This window comes from Diceros bicornis, chromosome 38, assembly GCF_020826845.1.
Source record: "Diceros bicornis minor isolate mBicDic1 chromosome 38, mDicBic1.mat.cur, whole genome shotgun sequence".
NCBI classification, from domain to species: domain Eukaryota; kingdom Metazoa; phylum Chordata; class Mammalia; order Perissodactyla; family Rhinocerotidae; genus Diceros; species Diceros bicornis.
The window spans coordinates 31750318-31766545 of NC_080777.1; positions in this window are offsets into that span (position 1 = coordinate 31750318).

The following is a 16228-nucleotide window of genomic DNA, read 5'->3' on the forward strand; positions in this document are numbered from 1 at the left end:
GCCCATCCCAACTGGCCACACGTCTGGGGAGGGCTGGTCTTGCACCTTTGTAGAAGCTTCCTGGAGGTCAGGTATCAGCAGTTCACAGTTCACACTCTTCACTTGTGCTCAGAGCTTATCTTCCCGTGGAGGCTATAAAGCTGAGTGGGAAAAACATTCAACCCAGTGGTTAGAAGGGAGTTTAAGTCTACTAAGTAACTAGCACTTTTGACAGACCTTTGAAGTGTAATGGAGGGCAGAGAGAGGTAGCGGGATTCTAGCTGAACAATTAGAAGTTTAATTTATGGATACATGGCTTAGACATTTTTGAGAAAGAATGCCTCTTAGATTTAATGGTGTCAGTTGGAAACTTATTTAGTCAAGAAAACTGGTCTGTTCAGTTGAAATACTTCAAAATCAGCCATTTCTGTGCAGCAAAGGTAGTTTTTCTACTTCGGGCCCACGTCTATTCATGCAGTCATCCATTTGTCATGTGACTGATGTCTTCTCTCTATTAGCCACAGCAGCTCCCAGCCCCTTTGAGATTCAAATTCCTCACAAGATGGATGGACTAGAATGTGATCTCTATGAACCCTTCCAGCTTTTTGTACCTCATTTTCTAGATTCTCAGCAAAGACACAGGCACCATTTAGGAACAAATTGATGCTGGGCCAGCCTGTGACCTACTGCCTGGCTTGGCTTGCCCTCGGGATTTTGGGGGCTCTATGTGGACCATTATCACACCAACCCATGCTCAGCAGCTTTTCTTGCATCCTGATTGCAGGCCACAGGCTGTCAAATACTGGGGCCTAAATCAGTCAGCAGGTAATGCCTGCTGTTTGAATCCACACTGGGGTTGAACTCCAGGACACAAGTACGCTGACTTCCCTGGTATCCCTGAGATGCTTCAGGTTCCCCCTCCCCTGTCTCCTTTCTCCACACTCCACGCCCTGGGAGCCCTTCTACCTGGGATATCAGGAGGCTTAGCCCCCTGTCAGCCTGGCCATGGGACCCCTGAAGCCTTGTGTCCTTGTCCTTCCAAATAGGCCCTTCTCTTTTTCCTGGAAATGAACTCTACCTCTGCTAGCTGAGTCCTCCATCCCCCATTTCTTGGAGTCTCTGTCCATATTCCAGGCTGCAGGCCTGATGCCCTCCAAGATGGGGCTCAGTTTTGCCTAATCTGCCCTGTTGCTCACCAGAAGCTCTCTAGGTCACCAACTCCTGCCCCCTCAAGGCTCTATACTGTCTCCTCCCACCCCTTCCACCCCTATTCCTCTGCTCTGACTTCTCCTTGGAAGCCCATAGCCATGTCTTATCTGTGGACATTCAGTGCCAGTCGGGACTCAGCTCATTTCTGTTCCTAACACTGTAGATACCTAGCTCTGTGGGACAACCTCAGATCCCTCCAGCCATCTTCATGTCCCCGGGAGTCCTGGTCCAGCTCCTCCTTTCACATGTCACACCACCCAGAAAGCTTTTCCAACAGCCTCTGAGAAGAACAGAGACAAGCTGCCCCTTCCCCTGGTCCATCTACTCTGATTCTATCTTAGGTTCCTGCCTCTCAGCTAGGTCCAGGATGAGGTGGCTCCTGCGGCAGACTTTGATCCATAACCCTAGACTGGTCATCCTCAGAAAATCAAAACCAGGCCATGGTTCCTGTGAATTTACCCAGATTCTGCAGACACGGTTCAAGAGTTGACACTGTCCTCCAGCATCTGCTCCAAGGCCACTCCAGGATGTCTGCCCCCTAGAGAAGATGCAGACTACCCAGAAGTTGTCCCCTGCAGTGTGATAGAACGGCACAACCACTGTCCATGCAGATGGCATACAGCAATGACTACTCGAGGCTGGCCACGAGCTGAGCTCAACTGGGCTGAGTGATCAAGTCTTAGGTCTGTTTCACTCCCTTGGCAAAAAGATCAGTACTAGTGAAGAGTTCTGTTGATCAAACTTTGCCCAATGATTTCCACCATTCATGGGGAGGAGCAGCCTCAGGGAGTTGCATGTTAAGAAGGACTTAGTTTAACTACATGGCAGAACTTTGTTTTACTGAAGAAGGTGATAAATTATCTACATCAGGGCCTTTTAACTGTGTGGCTCTATTTTTCTCTGGAAGAAGTATGGCCTCAACCCAACAAGATTCCCATTGCTTCCTCCTTTCTATGTCTTATAGTGTATGGGATAGAACGTAATTTATGATCCTTTCCTCCAATCTGGTAGGGCAAGCAGGAATACACTGAGCTCTCTCTCCCTTGGCCATTGGGATGAGGAAAGGATCGGAAGTGACCTGGCCTTGGTCACGTGGAAGACACACAGATTCTCTCTGACAGGGTGGAGTCACCTAGGAAATCCACCTGTCTGAGGAGGCAGAGATGGGGTGGATAGGAATTCTATGTGGGGGACAAGAAGAGCAGAGGTGTGGGAGGAGGAAAGCCCTGGGCATGTTTGAGGAGGGTGATCCATCTGGTGTGTTGAGTTTAAGAGTGTTGGAGGCTGGTTAGGCTATTCTGAGGAGGCCAGAATGCCAGGCTGGGAGGCCCAGGGCTTACCCAAATTCTTCACATTTCAAGCATAAGGTCTGTGATGTCCTGGGACCTGTTCAAAGTCTGACCATTCAAAGTCACTCACAAAGCTTGCGCAAGAGCTATGAGGACCCACCAACACGATGAGGGAAGTCCTGTCCACCTCGTGAGTCCCACAGCCACTGAAATTCAGTAATCATTAGTGAGCACCTATTGTAAACTCAATCATGTTGCTAGGTGTGTTTTCCTCTTTTAACTTAATCCGCACAACTAAGCTTTGTCATTCTGCTTTCAGAAACTGAGGAAACTGGGACTCAGAGTGTTGGGATCCCCACACCACCAATTTCTACTTGTGTGACATCCGCCAAACTACTTTGCCTTTCTGTGCTCCTTTTACCGTGTATATAAATAGGGAGTGATACCTACCACATCCAAAATTCTTCTGAGGACAAAACGAGTTTATGCATTCAAACACTGTCAATCTAGTATGTGACATGTCCTACACTCCCCATAAATATCAGTTATTGTTTTTTGTAATGTGACACTTCGTGGTGATCTGATGACTGTCTTCGCACCTCTCACTGTTCTCCCAGATCCATGAAGAAAGAGGCCTTCTCCAGTTTTACTCACCATTACCAAGTACGTGCCTGTAACATGGTAAGATCTTGGAATGAGTAAAAGAACAAGGCTATGATGAATGCGTCTTTCAGCCATGAATTCAATACTGAAATCACTACTGGCATCACGGACAAGTGGGAATGAGAAGAAGATCAGGAACACGGGGTTCTGGTCTGAGCTCTGCCACTAGCACAAATCTCAGTTTCCCTGAATGAGAGCTAGTACTGCCATCACAGTCAGTGCTCCTCACTTGCATCCAGCCAGTGCTTACTGAGCACGTGCTACGTGCATTTGCCATTCCAGGGATACAGGACACCTAAGGAGATGAGGTCCTGCTGCAGCACGTGGCACAGGCCTCTCTCGCAGCTCCTGCTGTGATGGTCTCTCAGTCTCTTCCCTGGACTGCTTGTGAGTTCCTCAAGGGAAGCAATCAGGTCTCTCTCATTCATGATGGCATTATGTATTGATAAAAGGTACAATCCATTAAGACGATGTCACAATTTTAAACACACATATCTAACAGCAGAGCTCCCAAAACATATGAAGCAAAATCGACAGAATTGAAAGGAGAAATAGACGGTTCTCCAACAATAATGGAGATTTCAATACTCCACTTTCAAAAAAGGATATTACAACCAGACAGAAAATCACTAAGGAAATAAAGAACTTGAACAACACCATAATCAATTAGACTTAACCTTCCACCCAAAACAGCAGAATATGTATTCTTCTCAAGTGCATATGGAACATTCCCCAGGATAGACCATATTTTAGGCCCCCAAACAAGTCTTAGCAAATTTTTAAAACATTGAAATCAAATAAAGTATAATTTCTAATCACAGTGCAGTGAAATTAGAAATCAAGAACAGGAAGAAAACTGGAAAAAATCATAAATACATAAAAATTAAACAATACAGCATTAACACCCAGTGGATGAAAGTTGAAAATATGAGGGACACTAGAAAACACCTTGAATAAAATGAAAATGAAAATACAACCTACCAAACTCATGGGATGCAGAAAAAGAAATGCTCACAGGGAAATTTATAGTTGTAAATGCCTACATTAGAAGAAGAAAGATCTCAAAACCATAACCTAACTTTACACCTTGAAGAGTAGAAAATGAAGAGTAAACCAACCCTGAAACCAGCAAAAAGAGGATTATAATAAATATAAGAGCAGAGGTGAAATAAAGAACAGGAAAACAAGAGGGAAAATCAGTCAAATCAAAAGTGTTTTCTAGGAAAAAAGCAATAAAATTGGCAAACTTTTAGCTAGACTAACCAGCAAAAAAGAAAATGGATAAAATTATTATAACCAGAAATGAAAGTTGGATATTACTACCGACTCTATGGGAATAAAAATGATTATAAGATTGTACAGTCTTCTTTGCCAACGAAGAAGCCCTCCCAGCCCTGAGTGAGGGGGTGAACTCTGCTTTTCCTAAGGACTCTGTAATGGTCTCCCCTGGGAAACTGCCTTGCAAGTACTGGTGATTCTCCTGAGGACCTACACCCACCAGCCCCATTTGCTACTAGACCTAGTAGCCTCAATTCCCAGCATGTCCCAGAGACTGAAGTGTAAAATATGACCCATGAGGAGTTGTGCTACGTTCCAAAATAGCTGCATCATTTCCCCAGTGTATACAGAAACAAATCTAGGAAAACTGTGTGCAAATGGCTATTAAGGGGTTTGGATAATGGTGGAAGGAACATAAAGTTGGATCCGGTCTAATTTATTGATATGGGCCCACTAAGCAGAGATTCTCTACTCTTTGCTGTGTCTTGAGAGGGCACAAAGAGTTCCAGCAGTGTCATTGGTTGCCGGGAATACACTAAGTGAGGCTGACCTTCCTTGGTCTCCTATAGAAGAAGGTATCCAAGGCTTAGGTGATTGGAACGTTAGAGTGTATTTATCATGTAAGACATGCCTACCCACCCTAACAGGGTCCAGAGGACACACCTGCACTACTACTGTGGAAATAAATTCATGAGGGCAGCCCCCGAGTCCGTGAAGAGCTCTGTGGCCACTCTCCTCTTTAGGGCAGACATTACAGTGGAACTGCTGCCAGTGACCTGGGATCTTGATATGCAGTGAGGACACCTGGATCCCGGGGAAGCAGAGACCAAGCAGAGGCACTGAATCTCAAGAGACAAGGTGGTTATGGTTTCTGTAATGGATAGTGGAGTCAAGGCAATAATGAGAATCCATTTGACTCACAGAAACCTATGGTGGTAGCTAGTTGATCCGAATGTCTGTAGAGGGAAAGAGAAGGCAGTCGATGAAATTCTTGATCTGTATAAGAATAGTTCTAGATCAAGTGAACAGAAGTCTAACTTGAATCACTGAAACAGTCATGGCCCTTCAATCATTTCCCACCCCTGAGCCACTTGACAGATACAGGAGCCCTGGTGTGAAGGGGAGGCTGATTCCCTTGAGTAAGGATCTAGATATACTATTTAAAATTAAAACGGTTAATCTTTTCCCAACCTTCCCCCAAAGGATGTACAGCCTTTTGTGATGATGACCATACATTAGGGAAAAGGAAATAATCAGAATTATAGGGATTATTGAATACAGGCTCTGAAGTGACACACTAATTCCAGGAGACCCAAAACATCACTGTGCTCCATGAATCAGAGTAGGGCTTATAGGATCAGGTGATCAATGTAGGTTAACCCAGATCTGTCTCATAGTGGGTCCAGTGGGTCCCTGAGCCCATCCTATAGCTTTTCCCCCAGTCTCAGAATGCTTAGTGGTAATTGACATACTCAGCAAATGGCAGAATCATGAGACTGGTTCCCTGACCGGTGGAGTGAGGGCAATTACGGTAGGGAAGGCCAAATGGAACCCACTAGAACTGCCTCTACTTAGGAGAATAGTAAAATAAGAGAAATACCACTTCCTGGAGGGGCTGCAGAGATTAGGACCACCACCGAGGACTGAAGGACGCAGAGGTGATGATCCCACTACATCTGCATTCAGGTCATCTCATGGCCTGTGTATAAAACAGATGGATCTTGGAGAAGGATGGAGGATTGTCCTAAACTTAACCAGATGGTGACTACAACTACGGCTGCTTTCCCACATATAGTTTCATTACTTGAGTCCTGATACCTCGTATGCAGCTTTTGATCTGGTAAATGGTATTTCTTTATCTGTTAGGAAAGACACTAGAAATAGTTTGCTTTGGCCTGTCAAGGCCAGCAATAAACCTTCAATGTCCCACCTCAGGTGTAGCAGCTCTCAAGCTCTATGTCATAACTTAGTCTACAGGGACCTTGATCACCTTTGTCTTCCATGAGGCATAACACTGTTCCATTACTTTTCTGTTTTTTGGGAGCTTTTTTGGTGAGGAAGATTGGCCCTGAGCTAACATCTGCGCTCATCTTTCTCTATTTTATATGTGGGATGCCGTCACAGCATGGCTTGATGACCAGTGCATAGGTCCACACCCGGGATGCAAACCCGCAAACCCCAGGCCAGCAAAGCGGAGTGCGTGAACTTAACCACCCACCACCAGGCCAGCCCCTGTTCCGTGACATTTTTGACATCATGCTCATTCAACCTAGTCAGCAAAAGTAGCAGCTGTTTTATTGGAAGACACTTGCATGTCAGAAGGTGGGAAATAAATGAAATGAATCAGGGGCCTCTCGCCTCTGTGACACGTCTGCGAGTCTAGTGGTGTCAGGCATTTTGAGGTGTCACTTTTAGGGTTAAAGATAAGTTGCGGCATCTGGCCCTTCCTACAAATGAAAAAGAGGCATACTGCCTAGCGCTCCTTTTTGTATTCTGGAGGCAACATATTCCTTATTTGGTGGGCAACTCCGGCTCTTTTACCGCATGATCCAAAAAGCTGCTAGTTTTGAACAGGGCCCAGAGCAAAGAAGGCCCTGGGGCAGGTGCAGCCTGCTATGTAAGCTACTCTGGCATTAGGGCCGTGTGATCCAGCAGATCCAATGGTGATTGAAGTGTTGGTGGCATTTGGAGATGTTGTTGGGGTTAACAGCCCCCTAAGATGAATCACAGCACAGACCCTTAGGATTTTGGAGCAAAGCCCTACTATCCACTGAAGACAACCCCTCAGCTTTTGGCTTGCTGCTGAGCCCTAGGAGAACTGAATGCATAACCATGGGCCACCAACTTAGCCCGTGACCTGGGATGCCCGTCATGAAGTAGGTGAGGCAGCACCCCCACCGTCCATGAAGTGGTGTCTACGAGGTCAGGCTGGAGCAGGCCCTCAGGCACAATCAAGTCACATGAGTGTGTGTACCCAATGTCCGTGACCCCCAGCCCTGACACATTCCCTTCACTCTCCCAGACCACATCTATGGCCTCACGGAGAATACCTACAGTAAGTTGACTGAAGAAGAGAAGACTCAGGTCTGCTTTATATATGGTTCTATGTGATAGGCATGCGCCACCCAAAAGTGGACAGCTGAGGCATTACAGTGTCTGTGTGGGACATCCCCTGAAAGAAAGTGACAAGCTACAATCCTCCCCCAGGGGGCCCAGACTTAAGCAATGCACCTGGTGGTTTATTTTGCTTGGAGGGAGAAATGGCCAGAGATAACGAGTCAATTTCAGTTCACAGAGGCACGATTTGGCTGGCTGGTCAAGAGCTTGGAAGGAATGTGATAGGAACATTGGTGGCAAGGAGGTGTGGAGAAGAGGCATGTGCCTATACTTCTCTGAATGGGCAAAAAAGGTGAATTCTTTGTTTCCTATAAGAATGCGCACCAAAGGGTAACCTCAGCAGAGGAGGATTCTGATAGTCAAGTGGACCAGATGGCCTGTTGTGGGTGGGTGCTACCCAGCTTCTGTTCCTAGCCACTCCTGTCGGGGCCCAAGGGGGCCATGAACAAAGTGACTGAGAGGCAGGAATGGGGGTTATGCATGGGTTTAGCATCGTGGACTACCACTCATCGAGGCTGATCTGTCCACAGCCACTGCTGAGTGCCAAATCTGCCAGGAGCCTAGACCAAAACAGGGTCCCTGATAGGGCACTATTCCCCAGGGTGATCAGAAAGCAACCAGGTGGCAGGTGATTACAATGCACCTCTTCTACCATGGAAGGGGCAGTGTTTTGCTCTTAGTGGTGTTAGACACCTACGCTGATACAGATTTGCCTTCCCTTCACACAATGTTCCTGTTAACTACCATCTAGACTCACAGAATGCCTTATCCACCACCATGGTATTCCACTCAGCATGGCTTCTGATTAAGGAACTCACTGCCCATAAATGAAGTGCAGCAATGGACCCATGCTCATGGAATTCACTGGTCTTTTCCTGTTCCCCCACCATCTGAAGCCGCTGACTTGAGAGAAGAATAGGCGTGTGAAGACGGAGTTACAGTACTACTACCTAGGTGACAATACCTTGCAGGTTTGGGGCGGTGTTCCCCAGGAAGCTGCTTATGCTCTAAATCAGCGTCCATTATATAGCACTGATTTTCCCATAGCCGGGATTCACAAGTCCAGCAATCGAAGGGTGGAAATGTGAGGGGCACCGTTCACTACTACCACTGTTAACCCTCATGATCCACTAGCATAATTTTTTTTCATGTTCATGTGACCTTATGCTCTACTGGTTTAGGGATCTTCATTCCAAAGGGAGAAAACACATTGATTTCATTGGACTGGAAATTAAGACTGCCACCCAGCCCCTTACGGCTCCCTCTTGCCTCTGACTCTACAGGCAAAAGGAAGAGAGTTTCCATGCAGGGCCGCGGTGATTGATCCTGATTACCAAGAGGAAACTGGACTGCTGGCTCCACAATGGAGGTAAGGAATACAGGAGATTCCTTAGGGTTTCTTAGTATCACGTACCCTGTGATTAACGTCAATGGAAAACTACAAGAAACCAGTCCAGGCAGGACTACGAATGGCTGTGACCCTTCAGGAATGAAGGTCAGGTTCTACCACCTGAAATTGAAAAGGGTTTGCAAAGAACCACAACCAGCTGAGGTGCTTGCTGAGGCAAAGGGAATATGAAGTGGGTAATGGAAGAAGGTAGTTATAAATACCAGCTATGAAAGGGTGACTACCTGCAAAAACATGGAGTGATTGTTATATTTCTTCCTTATTCAGGTATGAATAAGTTTGAGTACTTTTGTGTATTTTGTACATTAGTTAAATTTACATAAGTTTAAAAAAGCAGTAAAAGATGAGTGATATGTACCGTTGTGCAAACGTGATTCTCTTATGGGATGACTGTAAGTGCACTTTTGACAAATGGATGCCCAAAGGTGCAATAAATTGTCGCCCTTCTGCTATATCATTGGGCACAAGGGTTATTAAATGTTGCTACACGCAGGATCAGTTCTCAGGAGCCCTCACAGTCCTGCAGTAGAAACCCTGCGGGCACCCTTGACTACCTCCTCGTCCTGATTAGACATGGGAACTGGCCGCTTCTCTTTCTATTTGGAGGTAAAGTATAGTCTTCCCTATCTTTCCTTTAGCAAATCACTTTCCTGGATGGCTGTGCCATGTCAGGAGGGCCTGGGCTGCTGGGAACCAGGATGTATGCTCAACACCAGCTTGCACTGTACAGGCCTCCCTGGCAGAGTCCAGCCTGCTGTGTGTCCTGAAGGACACTTGCCAGCCTTCTGATGGAGGAGGATAGCTCAGAACTGCCAAGCAATTCATCTGGGCCTTGTCTACAGGGTGTTTCCAGACATGATGTTCAAAAAGCCACGTGGGAACCCTTTAGTTCCTGGTCATGGGGTGGGTTCTCAGGGTGAGCTCAGAGCAGTGTCTGTTCAACACCAGATGGGAAGCACTTCAGTATTTTGATTGGTAAGACTGTCCATTCATGGCCATGGATCATCAGTGTGGTGGCATTCCCTCAATGGACCTGCCTACACCCTCCCCTCTCATGCCTCATCTTTCAAAGCTCCCAACAGGAAAGGTTCACAGCCCCCATGACACATAACCACAGCACAAGGCTGTGGAAAATAACGCAGCCATCCCAGGGGGCTACAAAATCTATGGGTTCAGGCCCATCTAGCCCTTTAGGACACGTCAGTAAAATCATGACTGAGTGTGTAAACTGGCAAATGTCAGAGACCATGGACTTCAGAACCACACAAACCCAGAAGTCACCTTGGCATGCAACGGAGAGGGTGGCAGTTTTCTGTGGCCAAATAGAGGGACCCATAGCCTGGGAAATGAAAACCCATCCCTGATCCACCAGATCAACTCCCTCAGGGAAGAGTGGCCACAATGTACCTGACAGAGGCTGGGGCCTCCAGGACATTTCCTCCTGAAACAGCATTACATAGGGATGCAGGGATGCTGGAGAGCCTAGTGTGTAGGCAGCATAGACATGATGGAAGGAGGCCCAGATGTAGCCTTAAAAGCTGCATCACAAATCTTCGCCTGTGGATAGAAAACAAGCAGGAAAAGGAAGTCAGAGACCTGGACAAGGATCCCAGGAGGATTCAAATCTAGGTCAGGGGTGAACACGGAGCCCCTAGAGGGGCCTGAGGAGGGAAAGTCCTGCCTGCCTTTAGACCATTTACAAGTGACCTTCCTCGGGCCTTGTCCTCTCCCCGTGCACGTTTGTCTTGACACGAGTACAGCCATGTTTGGCTGCTCCATTGACCTATAGCCACCAGCACACAAAGAAATACAAAGCTGCTTTCTGTGTGGTGGGAACTGGCCTTTTCCCGGGAACTGGCCTTTCTCCCATGGAGGGAGTTGCAAGTTGTAACAGTTCAAGGCTCTTGGAGCGTCGTAGCACGGGATGGACTGGCCATCTGTGCCGGGCTAAGACGATAACCAAAGAAAACAATGCACGTACACAACCACTGGGCTGGGAGGTTAGCCAAGGGGCTCAGTGCACGTATGCCACTGATAACTGTTTTGTGCATGGGAACACTAGATGCTTGCTCTGTAAACTCTGTAACTGCTTATATAAACTGCTGGAAGCTGAGACCTGGTGAGCGTTCCACCTGTGGAAGGGACGCCTTGCCCAGGATGTGTGATCCTTGCCCAGCCGTGTCGATTGACAGGACTCTCCCGGCAGTGGGGCGTGGATGTTGTGAGTAATTGATTTACTGTGAAGTAACTGATTTGATGTGTTCTCTTTTCGGTCAACCTGGTGTTTCTCTTTCCGGTTGATTTTTGTCATTTCCCTTCAGTCGATCTGGTGTTTCCCTTTCCGATCGATCTGATGTTTTTCCCTCTTATTATATGACCTATTCGGATCTGCTGCTATCTCAGCCGATGTAGATGTTTTCCCTTTCCAGTCGAGCTGGTGTTTTTTCCCTCTTATTATTTGACCTATTGGGATCTGTTTGCGGACTATCGCCTTTACTATCCTCTCTATAATAAAATATACCTTCAGTCCATTTGTTTGGAGTGGAAAGTGTCTTTTACATCTCCGATCGAATCCCCGAACCTCTCATAACATAATTGGCGCTGTGAGCAGGATTCGATTAAGGAGATGCCTTTCCTATTCAAACGAAAGGTAACTGAAGCCAAGGTGGAAGAAATTCCAGGATGGGAGGACCCTCCCTTTTGCACTCTGGCTGGGGAGTGGGCTCGTAGGTCAGGGTTATGTGAAGCTTGGGATGCTCGTCTGCGACGATTTGAACCGTTGGATGTGACCAAAGCTTTGCAGACGGTGGAAAGGAAAGCGAAAGATGATGTTTCTTTTTTGGCACGGCGAGGTTGGTGTTTGTTGACTGCTTATCGCCGGGCTATAGAAGATAGGGATAAGATACAGACAGAGAAGGCACTCTTGGAAAAAGAAAATTCAGATTTGCAGTTTCGCTTGGCTATGATTCAATGTCAATATCATGCACTGGGAGATCAGGCTCGTAACTACCAAGCTATAGCAGAAAAGGCTGCTGTAAGAGTTGCCAAATATAAATATAGAAAGAGGAGAGGAAAGGTAAATGAACGAAAAGTTCATATGGCCATAGCATCGGCCGGTCCTAAGTGGGACCCGGACACATGGGATGGTGATATCTGGGATGATGATTCTGAAACTGATTATGAGGAAGAGGAAAAACCGCCCAAACGCACAGAGGCACGTCCTCTTCGCCGTCGGCGGATGGAAATGGATGGTAATCATTCTGTAAGGAAAGATGTGATTGAGGATTTTAACCAACAAGAAATTTCTGATATTTTAGCCCGGGCTACACAAAAGCCTGGAGAAGCCATTATAACCTGGCTTGTTCGCTTATATGATATGGGCGCTACAGGAATTAATCTGGATGCAGGAGACGCTTTTAAATTTGTAATTTTGTCCAATGATCCAGTAATACGGGGAGCTTCCAGAGATTGGAGCATGAATGCTCACCCCCCAAATGATCGTGGACAAGGCACTCATGGTACAACTTTATTGGCTCTTGCAGTAAAAGGAGCTCAAGATAAATACCCCACGGAGGATATGTGGCCGGACACTAATAGACCGTGGTATACTTTAAAATATTGTGTCCAAAAGATGAGAGAGGAAACCATGAAATGGGCTGTGTTTCTGGGGTGTGGTGAAGCTTTAAATGAAATGACTTTAAGTGTCCAGGTGCGAAACAAGTTGATAAAAACTGCACCTCCGGCATACAAACAAATAATTACAACCCTTCTCATAAATGAAACTGAAAACCCTATAGCAACACTTGCAGATAAGATTATGCAGCTAGCAGACTTGGGAGACTGGCAGACAACTGAAAACTCTCCAGGAAGGGAAAAAAGGAAAACATTCTTTAAAAACGATAAAATGACTTGAGGTGATATGTTTTTGGCCCTACTCTGGGCACGAGTACCCAAAGACCAGATTGATGGAGTTGACACTAAAGAATTATGGAAACTATATAAAGAAAAAGGGCTGAATGTAAAACAAGTGAACAGAGGGGACAGTATAAAGAATGCTTCCAACCCAGTGCCTGCTGCACCTAGTGCACCGCCTCCTCCCTCGGATCCTCTTTTTGCTGACTTACGTGATTGAGGGGAAGGCCAAACCTCTGTATCGATTAGTGCCACTATAAGAAAAGATATTAGACCACATGTACCAATTAAAATATTTTGGAAGAATGGATCTACAACTAGTGTGCAGGCACTTATAGATACAGGGGCGGAGGCCACCCTTATCTATGGGAATCCGAATTCTGATAACTGGATTGGGAGGAAAAGAAATCCAGGCAGTTACCACTAATCTTTCTATGCAAATTGGGCAACTACCCCGGCGCACATATCTAGTTATGATTGTGCCAATACCAGAATATATAATTGGGATTGACATTCTGAAAGGATTGACATTAAATTTGGCTGATGGACAATACCAATTTGCTATTAGAGCTTTGTCTTTTCATATTAATGCTGTAATTGTGGGATGTTTGCATCATGAAGTAGAAATTCCACCTGCCACGCAAGTGGTCAATCAAAGACAATATCGCATCCCTGGAGGACAAGAAGAAATATCTGAGACCATAGAAGATTATTTGGCTGTAAAAGTCCTTCGCAGAGTAACTACAGCCTGGAATAATCCTATCTGGCCTGTTAAAAAAGGTGATGGGACATGGAGAATGACTGTAGATTACAGAGAGCTAAACAAAGTGACTCCGGCTATTCAAGCGGCCGTCCCTGATTTGATTACTGATATAACAGAATCTCCTGTTACATGGGGTGTCTCATATGACCAATTGACTGAAAAACAACAAAAACATACCTGGTTTATGGATGGTTCTGCCAAAATGATATCGGGCTCACGGAAATGGAAAGCAGTTGCCTATAACCCATCCACCCAACAAACAATTGTCACCACCGGAGATAATATGAGTAGCCAATATGCTGAACTTTATGCGGTGTATCAGGCACTTCAACAAGAACAGGGGCAACAATGTCATATATATACTGATTCATGGGCAGTGGCACAAGGTTTGGCAACGTGGATGCCACAATGGAAAAAACATGATGGGAAAATTAATGATAAAGAAATATGGGGAAAGAAATTATGGGAAGACATATGGTTATGGTGTCAAAACACAATTGTTACTGTATTTCATGTTGATGCTCACAGTTCTTTAATTTCTGCAGAACGAAAGCATAATTCTCATGCTGATGAGCTGGTGCAGATTCGTGCAACGCACAACCCAGGCTTAGCACAATGGGTCCACGAAAAGAGTGGACAATTGGGAAAACAAGCTTCATACAGGTGGGCACAACAAAGGGGAATCCTTGTCACCCATGATGATATTGCCACTGCAGTACAACAATGTCAGTTATGCCAACAATTAAATAAACGAGGAGTTCCACATCCCTACCAAGGTCATATCCAAAAGGGATTATTTCCCGCCCATACCTGGCAAATAGATTTTATTGGACCATTGCCAAATTCTTGTGGATATACTTACGTCTGCACTGCTGTTGATACATATTCTGGTTATTTATTGGCTATGCCAGCTAAAGTGGCCACCCAACAGAGTGCCATAAAATTATTAGATACAATTAAGTTATATTATGAAACACCAAGGCAAATTCAGAGTGACAACGGTTCCCACTTTACAGGTAAGTTGATTCAAACCTATACCAAGGAAAATTATATAGAATGGATTTATCATATACCTTATTACCCCCAAGCTGCAGTCCTCATAGAACGAATGAATGGATTGCTTAAACAACAATTGAGGAAACTTGGTCATGGCTCATTAAAGGGGTGGCACAACCATCTAAGTACTGCTCTAAATATGTTAAATAACAGGCCACTAGGCCCTAATGAGACTCCTCTGTCAAGGTTGTTACCAGCAAAGATTACAGAAGTGGCAGCCGCCACCCATGAGCTTATGACCTTAACCTATTGGCCCCTGACTCAGTCTGCTAAACCGCCTTTTCCTGCCACGGCCGAAGCGGCTGGATTGGATTTATCTACTGTTCATTCTATTCAATTGCCCCCTAAGAAGCAGTCTATAGTCCCTACTGGGATAGGGGTACAATTTCCCAAAAATACCTTTGGTTTGTTAAAAGGACGCTCTGGACTGGCAGCAAAAGGTATTGATGTACTGGGAGGAGTCATTGATCCAGATTACCAAGGAGAAATAAAATTTATATTATATAATGGTAGTGACACAGTACTAACTGTAGAGGCTGGGGAACGAGTGGGACAATTATTGGTGCTTCCCCTTTTGACTCCAAATGTGTCACAAGGACAGCCTCCAAGTGAATTAACTAAAAGAGGAATGCAAGGATTTGGGTCTACAGATGGATGGAAACCTGGAGCAAAGGTGTGGGTGACACATCCACCCAATGTGGCTCCCCATGCCACAGAAGTAGTGGCCCAAGGGCCCACTGCAACACTCATAGTTATGTATCCAGGAAATAAACAGTTATATCATGTTCCTAAAGATTCTGTTTCTTTGCGTAAATAGATATTCCTGCTGTGTTCACTATGCTGTGCTGCACCTCCATGTCTGCTGCAGAACTACACACCAACTAATGCCTCTGTAGGACAACCTTTGACCCTCTACTGTTAGACCAACTGCTCTACACCAGTGGGACCTATAACCTGGACTATGAATGGCCGAGAAATTTGGTCTCAGAAACATCAAGCAATCTCTCGGTACAAGCCTATATCTGATCAGTCACACAAAACTAGTTATAATTTCTCTATTACCCTGCCTTCTGTTACCCTCCGTGATGGGGGCTGGTCTGGACTTCTGCAAGCTAGTTTGTTATGCCTAAGTGTTACCTTATCTAATGTTATCTTTGATGCTGTATATGATTTGCAAGATCAAGTTAATAACATTTCATAGTCTAAGGGGTTATTTGATTGGCTACCTTGGGGTTTGGGTCCTTTATTGCGAGATAGTTTTATAATTATTGTAGTCATTGGATTTTGGATTCTTGGATGTGCCTTATGTACTTGTGTACAAAGTTCATTGTCTGTGCATATGGTGTCTTATGGTTAATGGAGACAGCCACGGCCGAATATGTCTTGACATGAGTACAGCCATGTTTGGCCGCTCCATTGACCTATAGCCACCAGCACACAAAGAAATACAAAGCTGCTTTCTGTGTGGTGGGAACTGGCCTTTTCCCGGGAACTGGCCTTTCTCCCATGGAGGGAGTTGCAAGTTGTAACAGTTCAAGGCTCTTGGAGCGTCGT